The sequence below is a fragment of the Chlamydotis macqueenii genome, chromosome 4 (assembly GCF_036417535.1).
Source record: "Chlamydotis macqueenii isolate bChlMac1 chromosome 4, bChlMac1.mat, whole genome shotgun sequence".
Classification (NCBI taxonomy): domain Eukaryota; kingdom Metazoa; phylum Chordata; class Aves; order Otidiformes; family Otididae; genus Chlamydotis; species Chlamydotis macqueenii.
In genome coordinates, this window is record NC_141559.1 from 46,904,886 (window position 1) to 46,917,521 (window position 12,636).

Here is a 12,636-nt window from a genome sequence, read left to right on the forward strand (position 1 = left end):
TTAGACTTAACGTCTTCTGTTATGCTTTCTTTATGCAGTGAACTATAATTTTGCTCATAATCCTGCAGTAGAAGTATATGGTACATTCTAAGGTTTGTGGAAAGCTGTAGTCCCAGATATACATCCCAATATTAAAGAAAGCAAATTAAGCTGGTAGACCAGAGAGGACCAAGTGTTGAGAAGGAAGAAGGGCAAAACTGAGGTAGCGTAGCAGAGAAGCTGAAAAAATACAGGTGACAAAAGCGTACAAAAGAAAGAAGACTTAGAACAAGACTTATTTAACCTAGGAAATTAGAAGAATGAGGATGGGTATATATAAAATTGTTGTGAAAGGTGATGAACATAAACTGTTTGCTGTCTCTGGTTTAGAAATGAGAAGAAGTAGCAGGGTTTAATTTGCAGAAAAGCCTAAATGGAAGAGATAAGGAAAAGGTCTTTGAAAAGTAAGAACGGCTAACCCCCTGAAGTAGATTTTTTTTATCTGAAGGATAGGCCAGCTTTGACCTCAGCTATTTAAAGAGAGACTGAACTGGCGTTTTTCAGTACTGGTTTAATTGTGGAGCATGATAGCACTAAACCTTGCTTCCTATAAGAAATATCAAGACACATAAACATGCCCTCTTTATGCCTCATTTATATTACTTCTTAAGTAACTTTCTGTAGAATTCTGCCAAGTATGTAAATAGGAACCAGGAGAAGTAATAGAAACTGCTTCTTCTGTTTCTACTAAAAGACCAAATTAAAATTATGTGTTAAAACTACTGTTAAAGTAAATATGGCTATTTATTTCATACCTTCTATATTCTGCAGTTGTTCTACATATGGAAGGGAAACCTGATTGTGCTGTTTTGGAAGGCTCGACCACTTCCTTCTGTGGTCATTTTGTTTCTTCTCTCAGGCCACCAGATGGCTGTTCAGGTGTAATGATAACAGCTGTTTGATTCTGCTTCCCAACCTTGAGATTGAAGAACTCTGGAATCACTTGAGTACTACAGGATAAAATAAAGACAAAATTTAAACTTTTGTCTTCTATAATGTGATAATTGCATATTGATGAATAATGGTATGGACTCTGCAGTAGACTGTCATTCAATGTATTCTTTTTTTTTTATTTCTAATAATTTGATTTATGTTATTTTCTATTTTTATTTGTACTTACTCTGTACTGGTTATTTCCTAGGTATATCTACAGAAAGACAGAAAATTAATCACAGGAACAGAACACACTCTGGATTTCCTTCCGATGTGCAGACTACACTGATTGAAGTATTGAATCAACTTACAGCACTACCTTCCTGTAAGTAGGCTCAATCAGTGTGAAACATATTGTAAAAAATGTTGTTGTGTTCCTGAGTAATTCAATACTCTACAAGGAGAATCGCTAATTTAGTATTCTACCAGAGAAACACTGACATGTATTTATATGCACACATAAGAAAGAATGATGCGAAAGCTTAAAGCATCTTTTGACAGATGTTCCCCGACTATGTTTTCTGAAATTCAGATGGAGAAAGGAAAATCAAGAGTCATGGACACTATTAGCCGGTTTTCAGAAGTGATAACACTGTGGGAGATACGACAATGAAGTTTTAAGGCAAGGAAAGGAAGAAATAGAGTTACAACATGAAGGGGCTATAGGGGTAGCTGTATTTACTTTGTTCTTGTTACCTTCTCTTTATGTCACTAAGACTAACAACCAGTCATAATCTCTTCTGACTTTTGAATTAGTATTACTACATAGCACAGCTTTACATCATCAGCACTAACAGACGTAGCATATACTTGTTGTCCATGATTACTCCTGGTTGTGTGCCTCACAGTTAACATCAAGGGACACACAAAGGTGGATATGGTCAGAATGATAGTCTAAGACTCTGTCATGGTTAGTAAATATTGAATATTTTTAAAAATTGGATTTTATCATGTACTACAAACTGAGATATAAATCTTCTCATTGTTATAGGAGTGAATGGATGTTTTGAATTCAGAAAGTATCCAGATGTCTAAATTTGGATCTTCAGTTATTTGTAACAGGTGACCATACTAGTTTTCTGGATTCACAGCTACAAGTTTCACATACATAATAACACCATGGAAGTTATGCGATGTATTAATTGAAACAAACAAACAAAAAGATCATGTTGTACTGGCTTATTTGTTAGGCTGTCATTTTATATGGTTGAAATGTGTAGATATGCTAATTCTCCTAGATTATGAAAATACAGTGTGTTGATTAGAGGATAATATACCTATATTCTTTAGAAGTTTGACTCCTTGAAATCGTTGAAATTCAGACATTGATGTAAACTGGAATATTAAGTGCAAAGGAACTAAAATATGGGTCCAAAATTATGAGTTTTTATTGTATTGAGCATTTAACACTGTCAGAGTCAAACATATCAGTGTAATTTCTGCAATTTATTTTCTGTCATATAGTCATATATCTACATCTACTGAAAAGGCTCTTAAATATACAGTAGTATCGTAACTTGTTTTGTATGATTTTTTGCTTAAAGTTGACTTTTTGCGAGGATCTAGGGATTGTAGCTTGCCATCTGTTGCTTAAATCTCTGTACATTTCTACTGCATTGAATTGATACTCTTTTTACCTTGGCTTCATCATTTGGAAATAGGAAATGATGCTTATGAGATCAGGCATTGTAAGGTTATATTAGTGCTCATTTTTTTTATATCTATACTCATTATATTTGAACCTTCTAGAAGGGGTGGTGTTTTGAAAGAGAGGGAGAGGTCTCAATACTATGTTTTTAAAATACATGGAAATGAATGGGTGAGCGGAGGAGAGGGAGTTGTGTACTGGCTGACTGTCTACAGTTTAAGTTCAAACTATATTGGACAGAGGAATAAAAAGTTATAGTTATCTCTTATGGGAGAAACTTCAGACAGAGCTTGACACTTCTTAGATACTAAAAGCATTCAACTGCAAGTTGTAAACTTGTCAGAAAGAAAGTATCATATGTTTTCTCATGCTTAGTGAAAATTCTTGCACAACAAATGGCTATGATGAGCACTGTTTGCAAACCTTTTCAACTTGGATAGTCAAAATCCGATGTCCCCAGCGGAATGCTGATACTATTTATAAACACATGGAGATCTAGCTGGAGGAGCTGAACTCCATATAATGCCTGAGTGCAGTCAAATGACTGAAGCATTTGCCTCTTGTTCTCAGCTTTCTGTTTGGTGTTTTAGGTATGTTTGTAATAATTCAGCATGCTTTTAATGGCAGAGCTGTTTTTCAGTGGTAACCATTTGTGTATGAAATAATTGAAGTTCGTACAATAAAACATAGTTCAATTTAGTTGAACATGTAAATTGGCTCATTTATGAGTCACTTGTGCATGACTGGTACGGCAGTATTCCACATGATAAGTTAGGAAGTGTACAGCAATTGACATATAATAATACTGAAACAGATTGTCCAATACATTTATTTCTTTGACAAAAACAGATCGATTTTAATTTATCATATTCTATATAGCGCTCTCATTGAAGTGAAAGTATATTTATTAAAACAGCAGTGACTATGATGTCTCGTGTGTTAAAATTTGGTAATTTCTTTTGTCAAAGGAACAAATAATGAGATTTACTCGAGTCATTGTTAAATTTAAAGTGCAAGGTAGTGGGAACACGAATGCTTTATGATGAGTTTTTGTCAATCTGTATAATTTTTCAGTTAAGCAGTCATAAATCAAGGAATATTGTATTTTTTGAGGCTCATTAAAGAGACATTATGCATTAGAATAGTGAGGCAGTCAGCATAATGAAATGATGAATGCCTATAACTATCTGTATGTAAATGATGTGAGACAGATTTGCTGGTGCTACAGAGGAGAATAACAATCTATTTGACAGTTCCCTGTAGGTGCTACTTCTGGATACAAGTGACAGATGTTAAATGTAAACCTCTTCAACAGCAAACACTTATTAGCACTCAGTGGGGAAAAAATGGCAATATAGAATAAGACAAATAGAAGATAATGCCATTTAAATAACTTTGTTCTTACAGAGCTTTATTGCCAATATGTTAAAGTCTGGGAGGTTGGGTTTTTTCTGTTTGTTTTCATTGTCAAATATTAGCTAGGTAAAAGAATGTTTTGGAATTTACAAAATTGTAACTTGAAACACTTAAGAAAATTCACTGAATATTATGGGAACTCTTGATGGAAAATATATGTATGTGACCTTTCATCAACAAACTTTTTTTGAAATGCTATTTGGTAAATATTTATCAAATCAATATTACGTGTGATAAATGTCAGTACTGTGTGTGTTTGCTGCCATTACTTGATTTAACAAATTAGTTTTAATTGTTGCTTCCATTGAAAAAAAAATAATCCTATAATAGAAAGGAAATCTGTGATTTAATCCCCTTTCATGGTATTAAATTATTTCAGATATGTAATTTTAGTGGAAAAGGGCAGAAGATGTTAATGAAACTAGCTTAGCAATAGCGAATACTTTTTAGGACATATTATAATTTTATTTCTAGGCCATTTATCTCAGTCCTAGCCTGAGATGCTACTCCTAGAAGTATAAAATATTAATCTGTGTGAGAGTCACATTTCAATAATAATCCAGCTCTTCAACGGACATCAGCATTAAAGTAGTTCAGGAGACTATAAAAAACACTTGATTTATTTCTTATCCTACTTTGTAATAGATTAGGTTAAGGATTTATGTTTCTTTAAAGTATGAAATCCAGGAACATGAATTGATTTTCTTTTTTTTTTTTCCCAAATTCTCAAAGCTTACTTCTAAAGCTTTTTCTTTTTTTTTTGAGATAGCTTGTCGTTAATGAATTTTTTTTTCTATCTACTAGCCAAACTACTGCTTGAAAGGGTAGAGATTAAGATAACACTAAGAGTGATGCAATGTCTGCATGTTTAGATTCCATATGGCCTTGTGTCTTTCAGTGTTATGAAATCTGTGACACTATTTGTGCTTTTTCTTTGTTATTTTCTGTCAACTGCTAAAGCTACATTGTGTTGTTTGCACTAAATCTCTTTGGAATTTAGTGTTTTCACTGCACCGCTCCAGATTTGTAATCCCCTTTCATGGTATTAAATTATCAGCCACATATGCACTGTGTCTGACTTTCTGGACATATTTATTGTTCCCCTGACTACTGTGCTTGCTAATTTGTTTCTTTATTGCTTTCCGTTCAGTTAGGGAATGCTTGCCCTTTGTCTGCTGAATTCTTGAAAGAATAGCTGAAGTTCATTCCTATGTCCTTTTTGGTATTAGTTCTCACTGTTGCAATTCAAATCCGGATTATTTTCCTCATGTAGAGCCTGATCTATGTTCATGTAGAACAGCTGAAGTTCAAGAATGTGGAATGTGAATATCATCTCAGTGGGGAAAGGAGAGTAAAGACAGATTTTGAGAGTTTAAGCAACAATCCATGACTGTAACAGACTTCCCATATAGCCAGACTTTGTTTAGAAGTAGGGAGGAGTTCATAAGTCCAGAAAATGTATTTTGATCCTATTAACCTGGCCTCCTTAAATGATGACAGGGCTTAAAACTATTGCTGAGTTTTATCTCCTTCTCTTTGCAACACAATAGGGTTGCAAACAAGAGGTACTCAATTACATTAGATAGAAGAGCTTCCTATGCATGTACTGGCTTGACGTTTGCTCCTTTTCCTTCACTTCCTCTTCTATTCTCAGCTGTCCTGTAAGCCCTCTTATGTTAGATGCCACCATTTGTTTAAAAACTGTCTTGCCTGTCTGGTTGATCAGACTTCTGAAATGTTTTGAAGAAAGTGAAAACATCTAACATCTAGCTTTCAAGGACAGATCAACAAAATTGGGCCATGTGCTGTATCTTTAAAAAAAAAAAAAAAATCAGCAACAGATGTTCTATAGAAGCCTCAAAAAATTATGTCTGTTTTGAACATTGTTATACCCCTAAATGAAAGAACCAAACCAGCCTTTTTCATTCAGCTGTTTAGAGCTTACACAGTAACTGAGATCAGAGATGACTACATGTGAAATTAAATTCTGTCTGTCCCTCTGAGGTTGGTCCTGTATGATCCTCTGTGTTCCTATGTGATGCTGTGTAAATCACTAGAAGCGAGTCTTTCGCTGGTATTCCTGGTGACATTTATTTTTATGAGTCAATGCTTACAAGTTATTCACCAGTTGTAAGTATATGCTTTATAGACATATATAATTATAGATTGTTTAGACTATATAAATATAGTGCCTAAATATACACTAAGTATACACAATATACATATGGCTGTAGAGGCTACATATACACTATGTAAATAAATATTGAATACATTTTTATTTATAGGAAAACGATTACAGGTTAATAATTTAAAATATAATGTAATTGCTTCCAAGACTTTGAAAAAATTGCTTTGAAATGACTCATCAAACTTTTTGGCTAATCAGAAAGCATACTGAAGCATAAATGTTTCATTGCCCCATTACCTCTGTTTAGTATAAATAATAAGTTTAATACACACATCTATGTGAACTACTGAAGAATGATGGGTTTTTTTTTAAATATTGTAAGTCAAATAAACAAGGAAAAAACATGCTAAAGACAATAAACATTCAAGTACATGTATATGGTAGGTTGAGAGTTTTATTGCACTGTCACTGCATTTTAAAATCAATTTACTTTTGAGTTGTACTCAAGTACTTGAGTAATTATTAACTAAGATTAACATTAGATATCATGAGCATTATTTCTTTATATATCATTTAAATCTGGCTGCTGTTCTACAAATAGTTAGAATTATAGTTTCAAGCCTAATTCCTTTGTCAGTTATATTTGTCTGAATTTATTACTTCATTAATTGCAGAAGAATTGAAATCTTTTGGATATTGCTGCTTTTTTTTTTTTACTTAAAGAAGTCCCTTTGCAGAATGTAATAAGGAAGCGTTATGATGCTCATCCAACTATTTCAGTTTGTTTTTTTTTTTTTTAAAGCTGCATAATATGTTTAAATGATATTGAATGGCAGTTGTATGAGCTGCGTTCTGCTGTGTAAATGTGCCAGGAGAATAGAAAGTTAAAATACAAGCCCATGCTACAATAGTGTTTCATTAATGCCTATTTCAAGTAATCAAATAGTTAAAATAATTGTAATTTGTGATTTATTCCAGTGGCAATATTTTTACACAAATAATATTTTGGGTTAACTGAACTGCTACAAACAAAATGCTTGTGGGTTTTTCAAACATAAAAATGTAAAAAGTCTTATGAGCCTGTTCCAGGAGGCTTGGCCTCTCCTCAACTTTTACAGAAAACATTTAGAATTTTGCTTGTATAAGATCCTTCTGACTGAACCAAAAACTCAATTTTCACAAGTGGTATCACATAAAGAATAACAGTGGTCATCTGGAAAAAAGGATGAGGGAGGGGAAAACATGTATTTAGGCAACCTGTTAAAAAGTTACATTAGATAGCTTTTGTTTATTTAATTGCTTGTATTAAATATTACTACAGTCCACAAATACAAATCTATGTGTGGATATTCTCATACATAGTGTCTGTGTTTGGGTTTTAAAATCTAGTTTTTAGATAAAATTGAAAAAAAAGTCATACATATTCAGCAAAAGATCCCAGTCATGCAGTGCTATCCAGCTGAAGGGGGCATAAAGTTACACATCGATCTAGAAGAGAGTTCTCCTTGAACAGAAAACCGAAAACTGTTCTTCAGTCCTTCCAACATGGAAAGATAATTTTAGGGTAACAATGAAAGGAGTCTTGTAAGCATTGATTGCTTCACTGATGCTTTCAAAATTTGATCGGCCAGCAGCAGGAGCCACCTTAAGTTGTCATTCTCTTCCATTTGTCAGTCTGTACTTCGTCTTTCTAATAAGCAGCACACAGTTATAGAACTTCATTGTCAAGAGATTCAAATTAAGGCTAGACTACGGGAAATATGGATATGGAAATAAGTGATAGTTCTGTCTTTAGACTTTTTGAGATTTCAAGAATACAGCATATTTAGTAGTCTTGAAACAACCTTTTGTTTTTTCCGTTTTGAGTTACAGAAGAATTTTTACCATAGTGGCTTTTTGTAAAGAGAAAATAGAAAGACAAATGATTTATGACTGGTATTGAAAATGCTGTGGAGTGAGCAATTGGATTGCAACATATTCTAGGTTTCCTCCTTAGCCATTGTAAATTTTGACATTCAAAACTGAGGCTGAAGGTGAAGGACTGTGGGGAAGTGAAGAAGTAAAATTGTCACTAAATGCAAGAAAACAGTAGAAAAGAATAAACAATGGGAAAAGTATAACTTTGGACACCATTGAAGAGGAGGAGATGAAACGAGGCTTGAAAGGGAGAAAGATAATGAGAGAGAAGGTTTTTTTTCCATCTTAATTTTAGAGACTACCATACATAACCTGAGACAAACTATTTGACATTGCAAAGCAGAAGCAATTATCTGTTTTACTGAAGTGATTTCCACCTGAAAGGAATGGAAATTAGAAAATGAAAAGATGAAAAATCTGGCATAGGAATACCGTACTAGAGAGTATGTATTTAAAGTCTAGTAAATCCGGATGAGATGCATCATTGGGTAGTGATAGCAGCCAAACTAACATAAATAGTATTTTTCTAAAAATATCTTCAAATATAATTAAATGTATAGATGTATGTATTTTATGTCCTTCTGTATGTATCTGTATATTCATCCATTTTTTATAGATGGGTACACACACTTCATTAGTAACTGAGTTTCATTAACTACTGTCATAGTTTAGTCCTGGTCAGGGCCAACCTATGTAGTCTCTCCCCAACCTGCCACTGTAGCCCCTTCCCCCCTCACTAAACAAAACCAACACACCTACATTCATTTTTTGGTGAACTTTCTCTACCACGACTTTAAAAAGTTTTTCTCTCCACAATTGCATTTTATTATTATATTTGAGTGATAAACCTTGCAGTGTAAGTGTTTGCATAGTAGCCTAGAATACCTCACGTTTGTTACCTATTAGCTACTGCACCAGACCAAGCTAGGTTGAATAAATAGTGTTTTAGTTTTTTGAAATTAATTTGAGATGTAGACAGGAAGGACAGGAAAAAAAAAAAACCTTGGATAAAGTGAAAATAAACCTTTCTATTTCTGAAATGAATAAAATTAGCTTTTTCCTACTTGTTGCAACAAAGAGTTTACACAAATTCTTTTAAGTATAGTTTCGGATTCACAAGATTCTGGAGTGGGTATTTTACCTGCTCGATTTGATAGCAACTTTTTATTTTAGTAAATTTCTTTCTATAGTAATCTAATGAAGAAAACACGCTCCACTTCTCTCTTACGTCTGAGAGGATTTGAGTCTACATTTTCTGCAAGAGTAACCATGATCCTGGACTTTTTTCTGGAAAGGAGAGGGTGGTCGAATTTTTCCTAAATCTTTTATTTTTCAACTATATGTATAAACCTAGTTTTTAATGGAGTATAAACACTAATTAAATACTAATACTGCTAGTAGTTAGTGTCCATATAATATATCTCTCTATCTATTATCTATCCATTTTTGAAAGTGAAGACAAAAACCTGGGAGTGAAAAAGCTCTGACAACTTTCCTAGGATTGCCATTGCCTTAAAATTAAGGGTTCATTTCTCTCTTCTTCTGGATTGTAGCCTACTGGGGTGTCGTAGTTCAGCCCTGATCAGGACCACACTACGCAGTCTCTCTCTCACTCCCCCCACACTCCAAGAGAACAGGGAGAGAAAATATAAGGAAAAACGGCTCAAGGTTTGAGATAAGGACTGGGAGAAATTCTTAAAGTTACCGTCACGGGCAAAACAGACTCGACTTGGGGAAAACTATTAATTTATTACCACAAACAGCAGGATAATGAGACAGAGAACAAGATAACCTCCCCCCACCCCTCCCTCTTCCCGAGCTTAACATTATCTCTACTACCTTCCCCTCCCAAGTGGCACAGGGGGGAAGAGGGAATGAGTGTTGTGGTCAGTTCATCACATGTTGTTACACGCCGCTGCTTCATCGTCGGGGGAAGAACTCCTCACATTCCTCCCCTGCTCCGTTGTGGGGTCCCACCCCTACGCCACAGTCCTTCGTGGAACTGCTCCAGTGTGGGTCATCTCTTCCACGGGTGCAGTCCCTCTAGAACAGCTGTCCCAGCGGGCCCTCCACGGGCCACAGCTGCCTTCAGGCATCCACCTCCCCCGGTACAGGGACCTTCACGGGCTCCAAGTGGATCTCTGCTCCTCTGTGGACCTCCATGGGCCGCAGGGGGACAACCTGCTCCACCATGGTCATCACCACAGGCTGCAGGGGAATCTTGGCCAGGAGTCGCATTACTCCTCCCCCTCCTTCTGAACTGACCTTGGCGTCTGCAGCCGTTCCTCACAACAGGCTGGTAGATGTCTCTCAGGATCTTTTTTACATCTTATTCACTTCTCATCTCCTCTCCACTTCTTGCAGCCGGGCTGGACCGAGTCGGGCCCAGTCGGCTGCCTGGCGAGAGGCCAGAGGGTGAGGCCTGCAAGGCCCATGAGGCCTGCGCCTCCCCCTTTGCGCCTCTGCCCCCGCTCAGCTCCTTCACATCTTCTCTTCTCTCTTTTTTTTTTTTCTGTTTTCCCCTTCTTAAATACGTTATCGCAGAGGCGTTATCACGGGACATTCTGCTACCAATTGGCTTGGCCTTGGCCAGCGGCAGGTCTGCCCTAGGCCCGGCCGAGTCCCCTGAACAAAGGGGAGCGATTTCTAGCAGTTTCCTACAGAAGCTACCACCTTAGGCCCCCCCTCACTAACAAAACCACGACATGGGGACAGAAGTGTTGATAGATCCTTTTATCTCTACTGTGACAAGCAAAACAAAACAGAAGGAAAACCAGAATCAACAACATAAGTAACTAAAAAAAAAAAGTACAGAAGTAGCTTAATTTCCTTTTAATGTTTGGAACTCCACCTCATTGTTTAAATTCTTGAAAAATAACTTACCATTGTGGTGATGGTCTTCCAAGGATGGCAATAATCCTAGATAAAATTTCTCTCTGTCAATGCAATTCTATATCTTTAATCAGATCACTATTGTGTGATATTTTTATGGCTGAACTGATAATATGTAAGTGAACAGGCTGCTCAGACCTGCTGACTAGAAACTCAGAGCTGAATATTTCTAGCTATGACAAAGGGTCCTTAGTCTCTTCTGTATTTTCCTTACAGGTGGGTTATAAGCATTATTACTGTTTTGATTTCATGAGTTCATTCAGAGAGCTTGCTTTCTTAAACTTTTCCTTCTAAATATGTTTACTTAGAGGGAAAACTAGTAGAAGATAGATATTTCTACCTTGTGACCAAAGAAATCTTGGATTAAATGATTGGTAGAGGTATCTGTCAGAAATTGCTACTGTTGACAGTCTGCTGTATAAAGATTCTAATGAAGAATTCAGTATATTAAAAGCTCTTATGATACCTGTCACCTGGGTTCCGATTAATATTTTGTACCATTAAAAATCTGCAGGAGGAGGGAAGAGGCAGTAATATCACTAACATTTTCATAACTGATTTTAGGAGAGAACTTACATTTTAGCTGAGTTGGAAACATACTTTTTGTAAAAGAGGCAAGATCATAATAAGGAATAACTTGAGGTTCATAGAGGAAACAAACATACAAAAGTTGTTTAGACAACGGTGTTTTGTAGATGTTAAGGTTGAGAAGGCTGTGGTTTTTTTAACATACTCTAGGTTAAACCCTAATAAAAAGGTGAATTTCATACTGCATATATGCATATAGATTTAAAATTAACATCTCCGTATTGAGATTTGATTTGCGAATAGGAAATAACATGATCATAGAAGAAAATATTGTGGTAGTGAGTTTTATTACTGCTAATATAACAAACAAAACCAGGAATAATTAAATCCCACAACCTTCTGTGTTTGATTTTTTTGACAATAAAATTCAAAATTTTGAAAGTTAATTATTCAGAAAATAACTTTAAAGAAAAAAACTGTTGTGTATTTTTTTTTTCCCCTGTATGTGCCTGTCATCTTCATGAAAGACTTTGCTTCAGTCCCACAATGATGTAGGGACATGGAAACTATGAATATTTGTGATTGTGTTTCAGATTATAACCGTTTTGTATAAACTACTTTGATTTCTCTGACATTGTACCTCATCTCAAGCATTTTTTTGTTTGTTAGCAACATGATATGAGCTCAATATATAAGACCAAATGCTAACGTATTTAGTAAACAAACTAAGTACTCCTTTTGCATAGTCCTATATGCATCGCTATTAATATTTTTGTATGACTTTCTGGTGGTCTCAGTAAGGATAAACACATGCATACACATACATGTGTGTACACTCACTGTGGCATGACAGTATGTGTAAGAACACACATACCTGTAGACCCTATTTCAGTTATGTTTTCTGTTTAAAAGGTGAACAGGGCAGGAATACAAAAATAATGTTACATCTCCAACTGATAATACTGTAATTTGTGGAATTAGATTTTTTTTTATTCATTTTGTTTTGTTTGTATTTTACTGCATTTTTTTACCAGATCTAATTAAAGTCTTTATTATTTCATAAAGAACTGTTCACTTGAAAATGTAAATCACACTGATTTTTATGTACCTGTTTATATAATATAGTCTATATAAT

General features: G+C 35.1%; 1 long non-coding RNA gene across 1 annotated transcript in view; it reads left to right on the plus strand.

The window, feature by feature from the left end:
- The window catches only part of LOC147600970 (uncharacterized), a 210,598-nt gene that overhangs the window by 56,078 nt on the left and 141,884 nt on the right, over window positions 1-12,636 (plus strand). The window contains exon 2 of the long non-coding RNA XR_015258574.1: window positions 1,181-1,297. This is a non-coding gene — a long non-coding RNA (uncharacterized LOC147600970). The remainder of the gene's footprint in view (window positions 1-1,180; window positions 1,298-12,636) is intronic.